Source organism: Malus sylvestris, chromosome 8, assembly GCF_916048215.2.
Source record: "Malus sylvestris chromosome 8, drMalSylv7.2, whole genome shotgun sequence".
Classification (NCBI taxonomy): domain Eukaryota; kingdom Viridiplantae; phylum Streptophyta; class Magnoliopsida; order Rosales; family Rosaceae; genus Malus; species Malus sylvestris.
This window is the reverse complement of record NC_062267.1, coordinates 15,999,153-16,015,026: the sequence shown is the minus strand read 5'-3', so window position 1 is coordinate 16,015,026 and position 15,874 is coordinate 15,999,153. Positions and strand designations below refer to the sequence as shown.

The 15,874-nt window shown below is 39.3% G+C and overlaps 1 long non-coding RNA gene across 1 annotated transcript; it reads right to left on the bottom strand.

The window, feature by feature from the left end:
- Positions 1 to 326: 326 nt before the first annotated feature.
- Positions 327 to 2,157, bottom strand: LOC126632108 (uncharacterized). Its single transcript, XR_007626574.1, has 3 exons — positions 1,868 to 2,157; positions 1,698 to 1,766; positions 327 to 390 (listed from the first exon to the last, which is right to left on the bottom strand). It is a non-coding gene; the product is annotated as an uncharacterized LOC126632108 (long non-coding RNA).
- Positions 2,158 to 15,874: the final 13,717 nt, after the last annotated feature.

Genomic DNA, 15,874 nt, shown 5'->3' with positions numbered 1-15,874 from the left:
CTGACGTCAGCCCTGACAGCCAATCCACTCGGGCTTGCGGGCTGGCAATTCTTCACAGGCCCAAAGCTCGGGCCTCCACCTTCACTCGGGCTCCTTCATGCTGGAGCAAATCCACAGAGCCTCAGGCCCTTTTCTCTCCCCTGTCCCCCGAGTAATCCACCACGGTGGAGTTGCTCTAAAGTGTAGTGATGTGGAAAAAAAAAGTGAATAAATTAAACCTAAAAGTGTTTAATCAAAAGAGTGTGTGGGTGAAAGGGATTGAACCTTTTTCACACGTGATGTCAGAGCATAAGACAGTATAGTAAATAGGATAAGGGTTATACCACTGAAGATAACTATTTCTTGAGATTTGCCAGAATCCTCATATACGTGTAACCACAGCTACTAAACCTGGAGGGGCGAAAAACAAGTTGAGTAGGTCAGCAAAACAATGCTTATACGAAAACCTTTATTTTTAATATACTAACCCCTTGCCATAAAACAAGTATAGTTTCCTCAAAACATACTACGTAAGTATGAAATCAAATATAACAGCAATATAACCAGAAATATGCCAAGTCATGATATATCAAAAGCCAAAGTAATATAATCATGTGATAATCAATTATAAGTAGTTTGCTCATCATCTAAGCTAGTACAAGAGTCGGAATTGCCTAAGGCAATTCTACCCGACAGGACTGGGTGTAATCAATGTGCTCTAGTACTATGATCACGCGAAGACTGGTGCAGAAGCACGGTCACATACAAGTCAGATTGCCTAATGCAATCTACCTGACAGGACTAGCACCTAACTTGGATCCAAGGCGAGCAAATGGTGCGGATGTGAACATACACGTGAAAGACTAGCCCTGGCCCTGGGCGGAGTACTAACACCGGGGTGCAGCAAGATGAGCATGTACAAATATGTATGAATGTCATGACAATAGTATTTCAACCATATAGCAGCATTTAACACATTTCATATCATAATATCGAATACTTGGCAATATAAGCATAAAAGTGAAGTAACTACACATTTAGGGAAACTATCAATATGTATAGGTATAAAATAAACTGCCCACTCACAGATACTTCACCGCTGACGAGCCACACAACCTAGCTAAGATGGAAACACCACTAATAATTGCCCCTAAGCACGTAAAGGTACAATTAATAAAACTGTATTATAACAATTGAATTTGGAAAAAAAAATGTCAAAAACGGATTCAGGACATCGAATTACCCTAAGAAGGGTCCCGCTTAAATTTCTGAAAAGTCAACAAAAGTCAACAGGATGAATATTCCCTGAAAGACGGAATATTCTCTGACAGATGAAATATTCCCTAACAGAATATTTCATTTGGGTTAAGGGTTATTAGGTTGGGTTAGTTTGATAGGTTGGACTTAATGGTTCTAGACCTAAAGGCCTAAACGGTTTAGGGCTTTAGGGATTGGGTTTGGGGTTTAAGCCTTCACAATTAAGGCCCCAAGGCCCTTAATTTAACAAATAAAATAAAAACAAAAGAATTAAAAGGGTTATGGGTTTAGGTTTGAAAGGTCCAACATATGGGTCGCTGGACCCAAATGAAGAGAAAGGCTGGAATTCAACCGAAAAACTACACAAACTTTAAACGTTCACAACTTCCTCGTTACTTAACAAAATCGAGTGAAAAAGAAAACGAAAGTTGTAGTTCTCGAAGAGAGGAAGGGAATGATACCTTGCACGACATTTAACTTGCCATGGTTTGGCCAGAAAACGCCTCGAAAGCTGTCGGACTCGCAGGAAACTGGGTAAGATTCAAATGAGTATAACTTCTTCAATACTCAACGACATTGGGTGAAACAAAAAGGAAAGTTATATTACTCAGCGAGACGAAGAGATTAATACCTTACACATGGGCCAACGTGCCGTAGTTTGGCCAGAAATTGGCTCGAAAGGCACGGGTCAAACTTGAACTTCTGGAAACCGAGTTGTTTCAAGTCACAACTTCCTCAAAGCTTGACTAGGGACCCTAGGGAGTTGTGTAGAGGCTTTCCCGAGTCCTAAAACATTGTGACTCGGTTGAAAACACGTCGAACTTAACTCTTCCGAGTTGGTGAGTCAAAACTCGTCCATTCTTAGTTTGGTTGGTATGGTTGTGTTCATGGAGGTAAGGTAAACACAATGGTTAGGTTTTTAAGCTCAAACAGTGAAGATTTGGGGTTGGTCTTCCTTGTTGTAGAGAAAAGAGAGTTTCGAGAGGGAGATAGAAATAAGGAAGAGAGAGAGAGAGAGAACCTTCTCATTTCTGATTGGGTGCAAGGTTAAGGGAAACCAATTTGATTGGTGGAGAGGAAAAGAAGGAAAAAGCAAAAGTTTGATGGTTGATGGGTGTGAAAGAAATGACCGGATCCCTTTTAGGGATTGGATGGATTTGTACAATTTTTAATGTACAAATATGTCCTTTTGACAATGTTTCAACTCCGTAAACTTGTATGTGCGGGTACAAAATTACCCGTGACTAACGTACTTTAACGGAGTGTAACTTTTTCGTTACAGATCTGATTCGAGTCTAACACACGCTCACGCGTTCGTAGCGACGAGCACTACGAGGGTACGCTAAAAGAATAAGTCATACATTTCTCTAGGCAATGGTCAACGGAAGTCAAAAGTCCTTACCTTTAGGGCATTTTCGTAAATTCAGGCTTTTAAACTTAATAAAAACGTAAAATGAGGGAGGGTCATCACAATAACTTATAAAATGGGTACAAATAAAAATAGAAACATATTGAAAATATAGAAAAAGATATACTTGGAAATGATTAATAAGTTTTTCATTTTAAAATTAACATATAATGACATGTAAATAATTTAATATTCAAATAATAAAGTGGACAAAAGACAAAGGACCTTGATCAAATGTGACTACTCGTCTCTAATTTTTCATGTAATTTCCTTCCCAAGTATGTAAAATGACAATTATGCCCTTATTGGCAAAGTGGAACTTGACATGGATGTAGTTATTCCGCTTTTAATTTATTTTCCCTTTTATCATAATTAAACAGTACTCGTTGTTATGAATACGTGAGCGTGAGTTAGGCCCGAATTGAAATTTTAACGAAAAAGTTATGCTTAGTTAAAGTACGTTAACTACGGGCAGAATTGTACACATTTGTTTTAATTATTTAGTGTTAGAACTATTGTTTTTTATAAGGAGACAGATTTCATGTAGCTTGAATTATACAAAAATCTTATCACTTTCTCCCTTTAAAAAAAAAATCCCATCACCTTATCTCACTACCAATCAGTCACTCTCCTCATTTTTCTCTCTCAATCAGACAGCCTCTCTCTCTCTCTCTCTCTCTCTCTCTCTCGTCCAAGCAGAAAACCTCTATCTCTCTCTCTCATCTTCTACTTCTCTCCTCTTTCACGCCGTATCTCCCCTCTCTGCAACAACCATACACCATCATCAAACCTCACAGATCGAACTTCAAACCACCACCATCGTACTTCTTTCACACCCCCCCCCCCCCGACGACTATTAGAGTCATGTGATTCACCACCTTCTCCCTCTCCTCCATTTTCTAAACCACCAGAAAAAAAACCCGAAATCCCCATTAACATATCAAATCAGAGATCCAACCACATCGACCCAGAAAAACAAAACAAGAAAAAATCATACAAGAACGTCTAGATCGTCGTGAATGGGCGAGTCGAGGTCGTCGGAGAGACGGTTGAGGTTGCCAGCAGACTACCAGAGCATGACGGTGCCGATGAACATAGACCAAAACGCGAGCAACAAAATCGCTACCAAAGCCCAGAAATTGTACCAGCCTTTCCGGAGTATTAGACCAGACTCCGAGCTCTCTTTCTTCGCGCTGCTGGTGCCGTCGTTGTTGGAAGGCCGCGGTCATCCTTCATTGCGGATTAATCCCACACATATTGAATTTATCTAAATTAATCACACAAAATCTTGATTATTTTGTGGGGGTTTTTTCTTCTATTTTTGGAATTTGGATGTGAATCTTGTGCTTGCTGTGCACATTGTGAAAGTGAAGGATGCAATCGAGGCTTAGATCTGAAATTCGAACTTATCAACTTCAAATTTGATGAAATAAGGTAAACATTTGAACTAGGTATGAAAAGAGGATATTAGGAATATCAGTTTTTGAGTGGTGGTCGGAGGACAACGGCGTTGTTGGGGCATTACGTCTTGGCTACTGTTGCAGCGTGAAAGGGCGAGCGAGAGAGAATGTGGGAGGAAGAGGCAAGGGTAGAGGAAGAAGGAGCTGGATTGTGCTAATATTTTATATTGATTTTTTTATAGAAATAATAAAATAAAAGATAATGGAAATCTAAAATGTTGACATAACTTAACCGTAACAATAGAAATAGGAGGGGATGTGAACGATATAGGATGAGGAAGGGCAGACAATTATATATATATCCACGTGGCTCAAATTTTATATCCACATCAGCAAAAATATGGATCTTACATTTGCCACATCATCACTTAACAGTCAATTTGACAGATTGACTAATGGAGGTATGATATTGCAACGAAACCGTAAATTGATGTATGACATTGTAATGTTCAAAATATAAGGTATGAGTTTGTTATGTGATTCAAAGTTAAGGTAGAAAAATGTAATTCACCCTAACTTTTTTATATGAACAAAAGTTATAAAGAAAACTTTATGGTTATCTCCAATGCACCTAAAAAGTTAACATTAGATTTCAAATTTGACTCATTTTCTGTTCAATGCATCATAAAAGTTAGTCATATATGATTATAAAGTCAAGGGCGAAGTCATATTTGATTTTTTAATTGATTCAAAGAGTTATATATTTGTTACTCAGTATTACGGTCTAATGATATTTTTCTTTATTTAGAAGTGAGATGACTTATGGTCGAAGTTCATGGATAGCGAATTTGATACCAAATTAAGCTGTCCATTGTGTGGCTTAACTGAACTCTCCTTCCTCTTAGTATAAAAAATCAATGTACTGAAAAGAAAAAAATGACATGCATTAATTTTTTACGCTAGTTATATTTCTCATCGTACATTAAATAATAGGAAACTTTAACGAAAAACTTCCGGTACTGTTCACTTTACCTTTTATTTTATCATTATCGTTAAAACTTAAAGTTTTCAAATTCTTTTCATTAGTTTTTCTTAAATAATAAGCAAAAATGTAAGGGCCTAGAGAGATTAAGAACCTCACTTTCTTGTAAAAATCGTTTTCCTAAAGCCTGAGGTAATGATACTTAAAACCTTACTGCTGCCGCTAAAACCACAACGCAACTTCTGCAATGCATGAAACCGCCATACCATATTTTCACTCTGACGTTACCACTTGACTTTACGTTTCATGGCAATTGACCAGTTACATACATATTGTATTGTGTTTGGTAGAAGAAAATAACTTATATGGAATGGTTCACTATCATGTAGCGATCATTATCTAATAATACATTTTTATGTTTTATAAGATTGAGATGCCATATAACGGTTAACTAATTCTATATAACACAAACCTATTTTTTACCCTTTTCACCCTCCAACACGTCAATATTGGAAGTTCTGAAAATGTTGGACACCAAGAAAATGTAATTGTTTTACTTGCTGTTTGCCTTAAAAGAAGGCCTTTGCTATAGATCTAGACATTTTTGCTTGTAAAACACTCTTGTCACACTGCCCACAAAACCCCAAAAATATGCAGGCTTACTTAACAAATTAATTACCAAATCATTCTCAAATTTTAATGTCATTTTTATAGAGTAAGACTTTTACGTACGGCATGGTTTCGTGCTAATAATGCAATGTTATATATGCAATCTTTTATTCACATGATAATATATGACGTTGAAATTGCAATATATTGTACCAAGTAAATCGTTGTTGTCACAGCCCGTCCCGAGATTTTATTTATCGAGGTTGTGAAATGACCAAATTATCCTTGACGGGTGCTAAGGTATGTGTGTGACATATTATTGAACAATGCATATTTCCCTAAGTTTTGGAAAGTTTGAATTTTTATTAAAGATTGTATGTATTTTGTGTGGTTAGGGACTTAAGAAAAATTGATGGTGATTGTTTTGGGATGGACCACACACACGGGACACTTTCTCCTTCCCCGTGCCCTCTCTCTCTCTCTCCTCCTTCTCTGTCACTCTTCTCTCTCTCTTCCTTTGAAATTGTACGAACCACACCCAAGGACCATCAAAACTTCATGGATCAAAGTGGAGATTAGCACCATTGTGTTCGTGAGTGCCCTATGAACTCAAAGGTACCATTTTCAGGTAAGAAACCCTTCGTTTTCACATTGAAAACTCAAGGTCCGAATTGAGTACTATTCATGAACTTTGTAGTGGTTGGTTTTTAGGACAATCCAAGCTCATAGTGAGCTCTAGGAAGTTCCCACGAAGCTCGGGGACGTTCATTTGGAAGTTTTGGACGTCGGGACACCCTAGTTCGAAGGTGGCCGGTTTTGGTGAAGTTTCCCGATGTGATTTTCGAAGGTTTTGAGGCTCCAAAGAGGTATAGCCTTCTTCCCCTCATGATTTAGGACATTTTGGTGAAAATTTCATGGAAAATGGTTGAGAATTGAGTGAGAAAAGGGCGATTATAGGTCTGCCCAGTTTCCGGCGCCGGCGAGTTTTTTCGGCGACTGGAGGTAGGGGATGATGCGCGTGGGGGGCGCATGGACCCGTGATATTCCGACGCGTGGGGGCGGGTGCAACCTCAAATTTTTTTTCTAAAAATACCTCGACGTCCGTGACGTCGAGTTGGTCACTATGGTATATTCATATACCCAAATTGAGCATCGTATGAGAAGTTATTACGAATTGTCGGTTATGTGCTTTAATTAACGTTTTTATAGTTGTTTCGCATATAGGTGATACCTATCCTGAGGACGAGCGCATCCAGGGACGTCATGGGGGTTACGACCCTTTGACCTATCAGTGAGTGGGCAGTTATTTTCTGTTATTACCTATATACTATTGAATTTCCCAGAAATTGAATTTAAATAAAAGTATGTTTTTAAAATGCCATGCATGCATATTATGAATTATATGAATTAGTAATTGATGTATATATATATGAAATGGTGCTGTGGACGCACATGTGAGTATCAGGTGAGTTTTATGTTATTCATATGATTTATTGTAATGTGAATTGTGTCGAGAGCTCATAACCTGCACCCCTGGTATTAGTGCTTATAATATTCACCGCACCGCACGCTCACTTTGGATCCAAGTAGGTGCATGTCGTACAGACCATGAGAGGGTTCCGACATGCTAGTCGTATAGATCACTAGAGGTGGTTCCGACTAGTAGGTGACCTTAGATTATGTGCACAGATGATTGATGAGGGAAGCACTAGAGCGCATTATTACACCATTCTTGTTGTACGGACTACTTCAGGTAGTTCCGACTTATGTGCAGAGTAGTGCCGTACAGGTCACCATGGTGACTTCGGTTGGTTTGGATATTGAGCTATGGAATTAACCGTACAGGACCAACTGCAGGGTCTTTGGTTGATTCATTATGTCACCTGTTATATTGATGCATTCTTAATCTGTTATTGACATTTATGGCATGGCATATTTTCTGGGTTTTGATAAAGAATTGTGATTTGAGATATATGAAGATTATATGCATATTATGTTATTTTCTGGGAAAGTGTACAGGTTTTACAATGAGGGGTTAGAAATGTTTGAAATCAAATGATTTTCGAAAAGCTTTGTTTTTACTGACCCACTCAATTTTGTTTTGCGCCCTTCTAGGTTCTAGTTAGCAGCGTTGGTGGCCCACGAGGATTTCCACAGCATTTTGACAAACTACTCATGTAGGACTCACCTTCGGGTGTTGTAATTTAGTAATGTACCTACTTGACTGCACCTTGTACTTAGGCTCTGAATATGTGTGTTTCACACTTTAACTTACTCTAGCACGTTACTTGGTTATTATTGCTAGTATTTGGTTTTTGTTTATTCATATTTCTCTTATCTATTGCTTCCGCGTCACACTTTTGGTTACGTCACGCCCACGTGATGGCCAGCACACCTTGATTCTAGGATCGGGGTGTGTCAGTTTGGTATCAGAGCCTAGGCTGCAGTCCTGTATAAATTGTTAATGCTCTAATGATATTTTGATGTCTTCTGTCAGAACTATGCCGCCTCGTAGGGAATCACGTCGTGCTTCTGAGCCTAATTTCCCTGATATAACTCAATTAGGGGAAGCGATGGCCCATACCTTTTAGAATGCAATCCGTTCTCCTCCTCCTCAGAGGACACCCCTAGAGACTGTATAATCTGAAATTCGACCGTTTCATGGGTAATGATGGTCATGAAGGGGCAGAAAAGTGGCTAGACCATATTGAGAAGACTTTTCAGGTTATGCAGAGTCAAGGGAATCTTCCTTCTAATAGATGGGTTGAGATCACTACTTGGTTTTTGGGGCGAGAGCCAGCAGCTTGGTGGATATTAGACTCAGTTTATGTCACCTGAGATGGTAGCTAATTGGGAAGTATTCAAAGAGAATTTTAAGAAAAGATTTGTCCATCCGGAGTACATTGATCGTAAGAAGCAGGAGTTCACTCAATTGAAGCAAAAGAATATGTCGGCACATGAGTATTACAAGAAGTTTACAGACTTGTCTCGTTATGACCCTAATACAGCTGGTAATCAGGCAGAGATGCTTTGCCGTTTTAAGCTGGGAACTAAGAGGAAATGGGGGACTTTTGCTAATGCGCTTCCTTGCACCACTTATCATGAGTTTTCTGAGATTTTGGTTCGGATGGAGGATTCCGACAACCTTCCTAGTAACAGTGAGAAAAGTGGAGCGAGCTCGAGTTCTTCCAGTGGAGGATTTAGTGTCACAGGCTCGATGAGAGGTGGAAGATTTGCTTGTGGACCCAGGTTTCAGAGACAAAGAGATTTTGGTGGTGCTGGTGGTTCTGGTGCTCCGTTGTGCCGCCGCTGTAATTTCAAACATCATGGAGAGTGTAGGAGAAATGGTGGTGCTTGCTACACTTGTGGACAGATGGGACATAGGGCTGCTTAGTGTGCCCAGAGTCAGCAGAGATCTCAGCAGCCTGTTATGCCACCTCCAGAGCCGATTCAGCAAAACTTTGGATCAGGCAATTATGGTCAGACGGGTCGTGGTGGTGCTTACCACTATCAGGGTGATGCTGCTCCCTATGCTTCCAGACAGTATCAGTATTCCCAGGATCCTTATTCTCAGACTGGGTATTCCCAAGACCCTGGGGGTTATACTTCTTATTCTTCCATGCCAGCTAGCGGGTCTCAATCGCATCAAGGAGGTCAGCCTCGAAAGGGAGAGGTTGCTGCTAGCAGTGCAGGACCATCTAAGCAGTCTAATTAGCCGGGACAGGGACGTACTTTTCAGGGATGAGGTAACCAAGGTAACAGAGGTCGTGGTGGACGACAGCAAGTTCAGGGACGTGTTAATCACATCTCACTGCAAGATGCTCAGAATCATCCAAATTTGATTATGGGTACGTTAAATATTCTTGGTCATTTTGCTAGAGTTTTGATTGATTGTGGTGCTACACATTCTGTGATTTCTCATACGTTTGCTCAAATGACTCAACCTCACCCTTCACCTCTAGGATTTGATTTAGAGTTTGCTATGCCTAGAGGGGACAAATGTTATGTCGATAGTGTTTATCCAGGATGTCCAGTGATGGTAGATGGTGTAGTTATGCCAGCTAATCTTATCCCGTTAGATATTGTGGATTTTGATGTGATTTTAGGGGCAGATTGGTTGCATTATCATCGTGCCCATATAGATTGTTACAGGAAATCAGTTACTTTTCATCGTCCTGGACTACCAGCGACTACTTTTATGGGTGAAAGAGGTGGGGTGAGACATGGTGTTATTTCTGCCATAAGAGCAAGGAAGTTATTATCGAAAGGTTGTCAAGGATACTTAGCACATGTGGTGTTAAATGATGTTGTTCCTAGCAGTGTGGAGGAAGTTTGAGTAGTCAGGCACTATCCTGATGTATTCCCAGATGATTTGCCGGGATTACCGCCAGATAGAGATGTGGAGTTTTCTATTGATTTGCTTCTAGGTACGGATCCTATATTTTTAACTCCATATAGAATGGCTCCAGCTGAACTAAGAGAGTTGAAAATTCATTTATAGGAATTAACTGATAAAGGTTTCATTCAACCTAGTACTTCACCTTAAGGAGCTCTGGTGTTATTTGTAAGAAAGAAAGATGGAACTTTGAGATTATGTATTGATTACAGGCAATTGAATCGGGTGATGATTAAAAACTGTTATCCATTGCCTCGTATCGATGATTTATTTGATCAGCTTAAAGGTGCATGTGTGTTCTTTAAGATTGATTTGAGATCTGGCTATTATCAGTTGAAGATTAAAAATGATGATGTACCTAAGACAACTTTCAGGACCCGTTATGGACATTATGAATTTTTGGTGATGCCATTTGGATTGACTAATGCACCTGCAACTTTCATGAGGCTAATGAATGAAGTATTCCAGCAATATCTTGATAGATTTGTCATTATTTTTATTGATGATATTCTGGTATACTATAAGTCGAAAGCAGATCATATTCGACATCTTAACTTGGTATTAAAGAAATTGAGGGAGCATCAGTTGTATGCCAAGTTTAGCAAATGTCAGTTTTGGTTGAATGAAGTGGCATTTTTGGGGCATGTAGTATCGGCACAAGGAATTCAAGTAGATCCTCAAAAGATAGCAACAGTGGAGAATTGGGAACAACCACAAACCGTCACTGAGGTGTGGAGTTTTCTTGGTCTAGCAGGTTTGTTCAAGATTTTTCTATGATTGCTTTGCCACTAACTAAATTAACCAGGAATGATGTTAAGTTCGAGTGGGACGAGAATTGTAAGCAAAGTTTCCAGCAGCTAAAATATTGCCTTAATCATGCTCCAGTATTGGTACTTCCTGATGATAGCGGTAACTTTGAGATTTACAGTGATGCTTCTTTGAATAGTTTGGGATGTGTTTTAATGCAGCATAATAGAGTGATTGCCTATGCTTCTCGATAGTTGAAGACTCATGAAAGGAATTATCCTACTCACGATCTTGAGTTGGCAACCATTGTCTTTGCTTTGAAAATTTGGAGGCATTATCTATATGGTGAGAAGTGTAAGATCTTCACAGATCATAAGAGTTTTCAGTATCTTTTTACTCAGCATGATCTTAATCTTCGTCAGCGAAGGTGGATGGAGTTAATAAACGATTATGATTGCACTATTGAGTATCATCTGGGTCGTGCAAATATGGTAGCTGATGCACTGAGTAGGAAACCTCAAGGTCGTCTCAATGCTTTGTATGTTTGCCGTGTTCCTCTTCTTGCAGAATTGAGAGCTACTGGAGTAAAGTTGGAGTTCGAAGATCGAAGAGAAGCTTTTCTTGCTAGTTTCCAAGTCAGGCCAATTTTGGTTGATCATGTACTTGAAGCTCAGATGGTTGATGAAGAAATTCAAGAAATGATTCAATTGAGAAGAGAAGGGAAAAAGAAAGATCTCAGGATTCGAGAATCAGATGGCATGCTTATGCAGGAGAACATAATGTATGTGCCGAATAATGAGGAATTGAAGAAAAAAATTTTGGATGAAGCACATTGTTCGGCTTATGCGATGCATCTAGGAGGAACTAAGATGTACCATACCATTCGACCATTTTATTATTAGCCGGGTATGAAAAGGGAAATTGCAGAATATGTAAGTAGGTGTATTGTTTGCCAGCAAGTCAAAGCAAAAAGAAAAAAGCCTTTTGGGTGGATGCAACCACTTCCCGTTCCTCAGTGGAAATGGGAAAATATAACAATGGATTTTGTGTATAAGCTTCATCGTACAAAGAAGGGATTTGATGGTGTTTGGGTGATTGTAGATCGACTTACCAAGTTAGCACACTTCATTCCCATGAGGGAAAAATATCCCCTGAATAAATTGGCTAAGTTGTTCATCACGAAGATTGTGAAGTATCATGGAGTTCCAATGAATGTTATTTCTGATCGAGATCCAAGATTTACTTCTAAGTTTTAGGTAGCTTTTCAGGAAGCTCTTGGTATGAAACTGCTTTACAGCACTGCTTATCATCCTCAAACTGATGGACAATCAGAGATGACTATTCAGACGTTGGAGGATATGCTGAGATCTTCAGTGTTACAGTTTGGTGATTCTTGGCATGATCGCCTAGACTTGATGGAATTTGCCTACAATAATAGTTTTCATTCGAGCATTGGTATGTCACCATTTGAGGCACTTTAGGGTAGAGCTTGTCGTACGCCATTGTGTTGGTCAGAGGTTGGCGAAAGAGTGTCAGAAGGCCCAGAGATTGTGGATGAGACTACTCAAAATGTTCAAGTGATTAAGTCTAACCTGAAAGCGGCCTAGGATCGACAAAAGAGTTTAGCAGATAGACATGCTACTGATCGAGTATATGATGTGGGTAATTTGGTATTCTTGAAATTGTCACCTTGGAGAGGTATAGTGCGGTTTGGAAAGAAAGGCAAGTTAAGTCCTAGGTACATAGGACCATATGAGATTACTGAGAGGATTGGTGAAGTTGCTTACAGATTGGAGTTTCCTCCGGAGTTATCTAAAGTACATAATGTGTTTCATGTCTCTATGCTTCGACATTATGTTTTAGATCCTTCACATGTGATTCCTCCACAACCTTCAGAGATTAATCCGGATTTGACGTATGATGCGGAACCAGTGACTATCTTGGATTGGAAAGACAAGGTTCTAAGGAATAAGATAGTGAGCTTGGTAAAAGTATTGTGGAGGAACCACTCAGTGGAAGAAGCCACTTGGGAGACGGAAGATCGAATAAGGGAGATGTATCCGAGGTTGTTTTATGAGTATTAGTGTGGTGACTGGTTGTATGAATTTCGAGGACGAAATTCTATAAGGAGGGGAGATTGTCACAGCCCGTCCCGAGATTTTATTTATTGAGGTTGTGAAATGATGAAATTATCCTTGATAGGTGCTAAGGTATGTGTGTGACATATTATTGAATAATGCATATTTCCTTAAGTTTTGGAAAGTTTGAATTTTGATTAAAGGTTGTATGTATTTTGTGTGGTTAGAGACTTAAGAAAAATTGATGGTGATTGTTTTGGGATGGACCACACACACGGGACACTTTCTCCTTCCCCGTGTCCTCTCTCTCTCTCCTCATTCTCTGTCACTCTTCTCTCTCTCTTCCTTCGAAATTGTACGGACCACACCCAAGGACCATCAAAACTTCATGGATCGAAGTGGAGATTAGCACTATTGTGTTCGTGAGTGCCCTACGAACTCAAAGGTACCATTTTCAGGTAAGAAACCCTTCGTTTTCACGTTGAAACACTCAAGGTCCAAATTGAGTACTATTCATGAACTTTGTAATGGTTGGTTTTTAGGACAATCCAAGCTCATAGTGAGCTCTAGGAAGTTCCCACGAAGCTCGGGGACGTTCGTTTGGAAGTTTTGGATGTCGGGACACCCTAGTTCGAAGGTGGCCAGTTTTGGTGAAGTTTCTCGACGTGATTTTCAAAGGTTTTGAGGCTCCAATGAGGTATAGCCTTCTTCCCCTCGTGATTTAGGACATTTTGGTGAAAATTTCATGGAAAATGGTTGAGAATTGAGCGAGAAAAGGGCGATTACAGGTCTGCCCAGTTTCCGGCGTCGGCGAGTTTTTCCGGCGACTGGAGGTAGGGGATGATGCGCATGGGGGCGCGTGCAGCCTCAAAATATTCATATACCCAAATTGATGCGCGTCGGCGAGTTTTTCTAAAAATACCTCGACGTCCGTGATGTCGAGTAGGTCACTGTGGTATATTCATATACCCAAATTGAGCATCGTATGAGAAGTTATTACGAATTGTCGGTTATGTGCTTTAATTAACGTTTTTATAATTGTTTCGCATATAGGTGATACCTATCCCGAGGACGAGCGCATCCAAGGACGTCACAGGGGTTACGACCCTTCAACCTATCAATGAGTGGGAAGTTATTTTCTGTTATTACCTATATACTACTGAATTTCCCATAAATTGAATTTAAATAAAAGTATGTTTTTAAAATGCCATGCATGCATATTATGAATTATATGAATTAGTAATTGATGCATATATATATGAAATGGTGTTGTGGACGCACAGGTGAGTATCAGGTGAGTTTTATGTTATTCATATGATTTATTGTAATGTGAATTGTGTTGAGAGCTCATAACCTGCACCCCTGGTATTAGTGCTTATAATATTCACCGCACCGCACGCTCACTTTGGATCCAAGTAGGTGCATGTCGTACAGACCATGAGAGGGTTCCGACATGCTAGTCGTACAGATCACTAGAGGTGGTTCCGACTGGTAGGTGACCTTAGATCATGTGCACAGATGATTGATGAGGGAAGCACTAGAGCGTATTATTACACCATTCTTGTCGTACAGACTACTTCAGGTAGTTCCGACTTATGTGCAGAGTAGTGCCGTACAGGTCACTGTGGTGACTCCGATTGGTTTGGATATTGAGCTGTGGAATTAACCGTACAGGACCAACTGCATGGTCTCCGGTTAATTCATTATGTCACCTGTTATATTGATGCATTCTTAATCTGTTATTGACATTTATGGCATGACATATTTTCTGGGTTTTGATAAAGAATTGTGATTTGAGATATATGAAGATTATATGCATATTATGTTATTTTCTGGGAAAGTATACAGGTTTTACAATGAGGGGTTAGAAATGTTTTAAATTAAATGATTTTCGAAAAGCTTTGTTTTTACTGACCCACTTAATTTTGTTTTGCGCCCCTCCAGGTTCTAGTTAGCAGCGTTGGTGGCCCATGAGGATTTCCATGGCATTCTGACAGATTACTCATGTAGGACTCACCTTCGGGTGTTGTAATTCAGTAATGTACCTACTTGACTGCACCTTGTACTTAGGCTCTGAATATGTGTGTTTCACACTTTAACTTACTCTAGCACGTTACTTGGTTATTATTGCTAGTATTTGGTTTTTGTTTATTCGTATTTCTCTTATCTATTGCTTCCGTGTCGCACTTTTGGTTACGTCACGTCCACGTGACGGCCATCACGCCTTGATTCTAGGATCGGGGTGTGTTAGTTGTGCATTCTAATATCTATGTTGTAAAAGACGCAAGAAAAAACTTAAATTTTACTATATAGTTTTTTGGTTTCGCAGTTAATTGTAATAATAATGCAACTCAGTACTATAGTCTGATGGTATTCTTCTTCACTTGTAAGTGAGAGGTCTTAGGTTCGAATCTTGTAGATGGCGAATTCGATACCAAATGAGGTTGCCCATTATGTGGCTTAGCCAAACTCCCCATTCTCATAGTGTAAAATATATCGTTGTACTAAAAAAAAAAGAAGTGCTATTGATACTCCAAGAATCTCATTCTACACTCCTCACAAGTGTATTTTTCTTAATAAATATAGAAAATTTGGAGTGCAGAATGAGATTTTTGAAGTGCTAATAACAATTCCTAAAAAAAAAATTGTAATAATAATTGGTTAGAGTTGTGATGTTCCGAATAACTTAATTAATTATTTAATTAAGAGAGTTGAGCTTCACCAAAATGGCACCCTAACCAAAGGGAAGACAATAGCGCAGCAACCCACTTATAATTTATCGCCCTTGATACAATATTCAACCGTAAGATCTTTAACTACTTGAAAAGGTAAACGTAACTGTTCAGTTGGCAGGCTCATTTTCAATGACTATAGTATGAAGAATAAACCGAGTTATTTAAAGATAGTGCATGTATGTAACGATAATAACTTAAGACGGCTCAATGCCTTGAGTGTAAGGTTAGGTATCTACAAATCTATGGTTTAAATAAGAAAAAATAACTTTGCAGAACTTAAAAA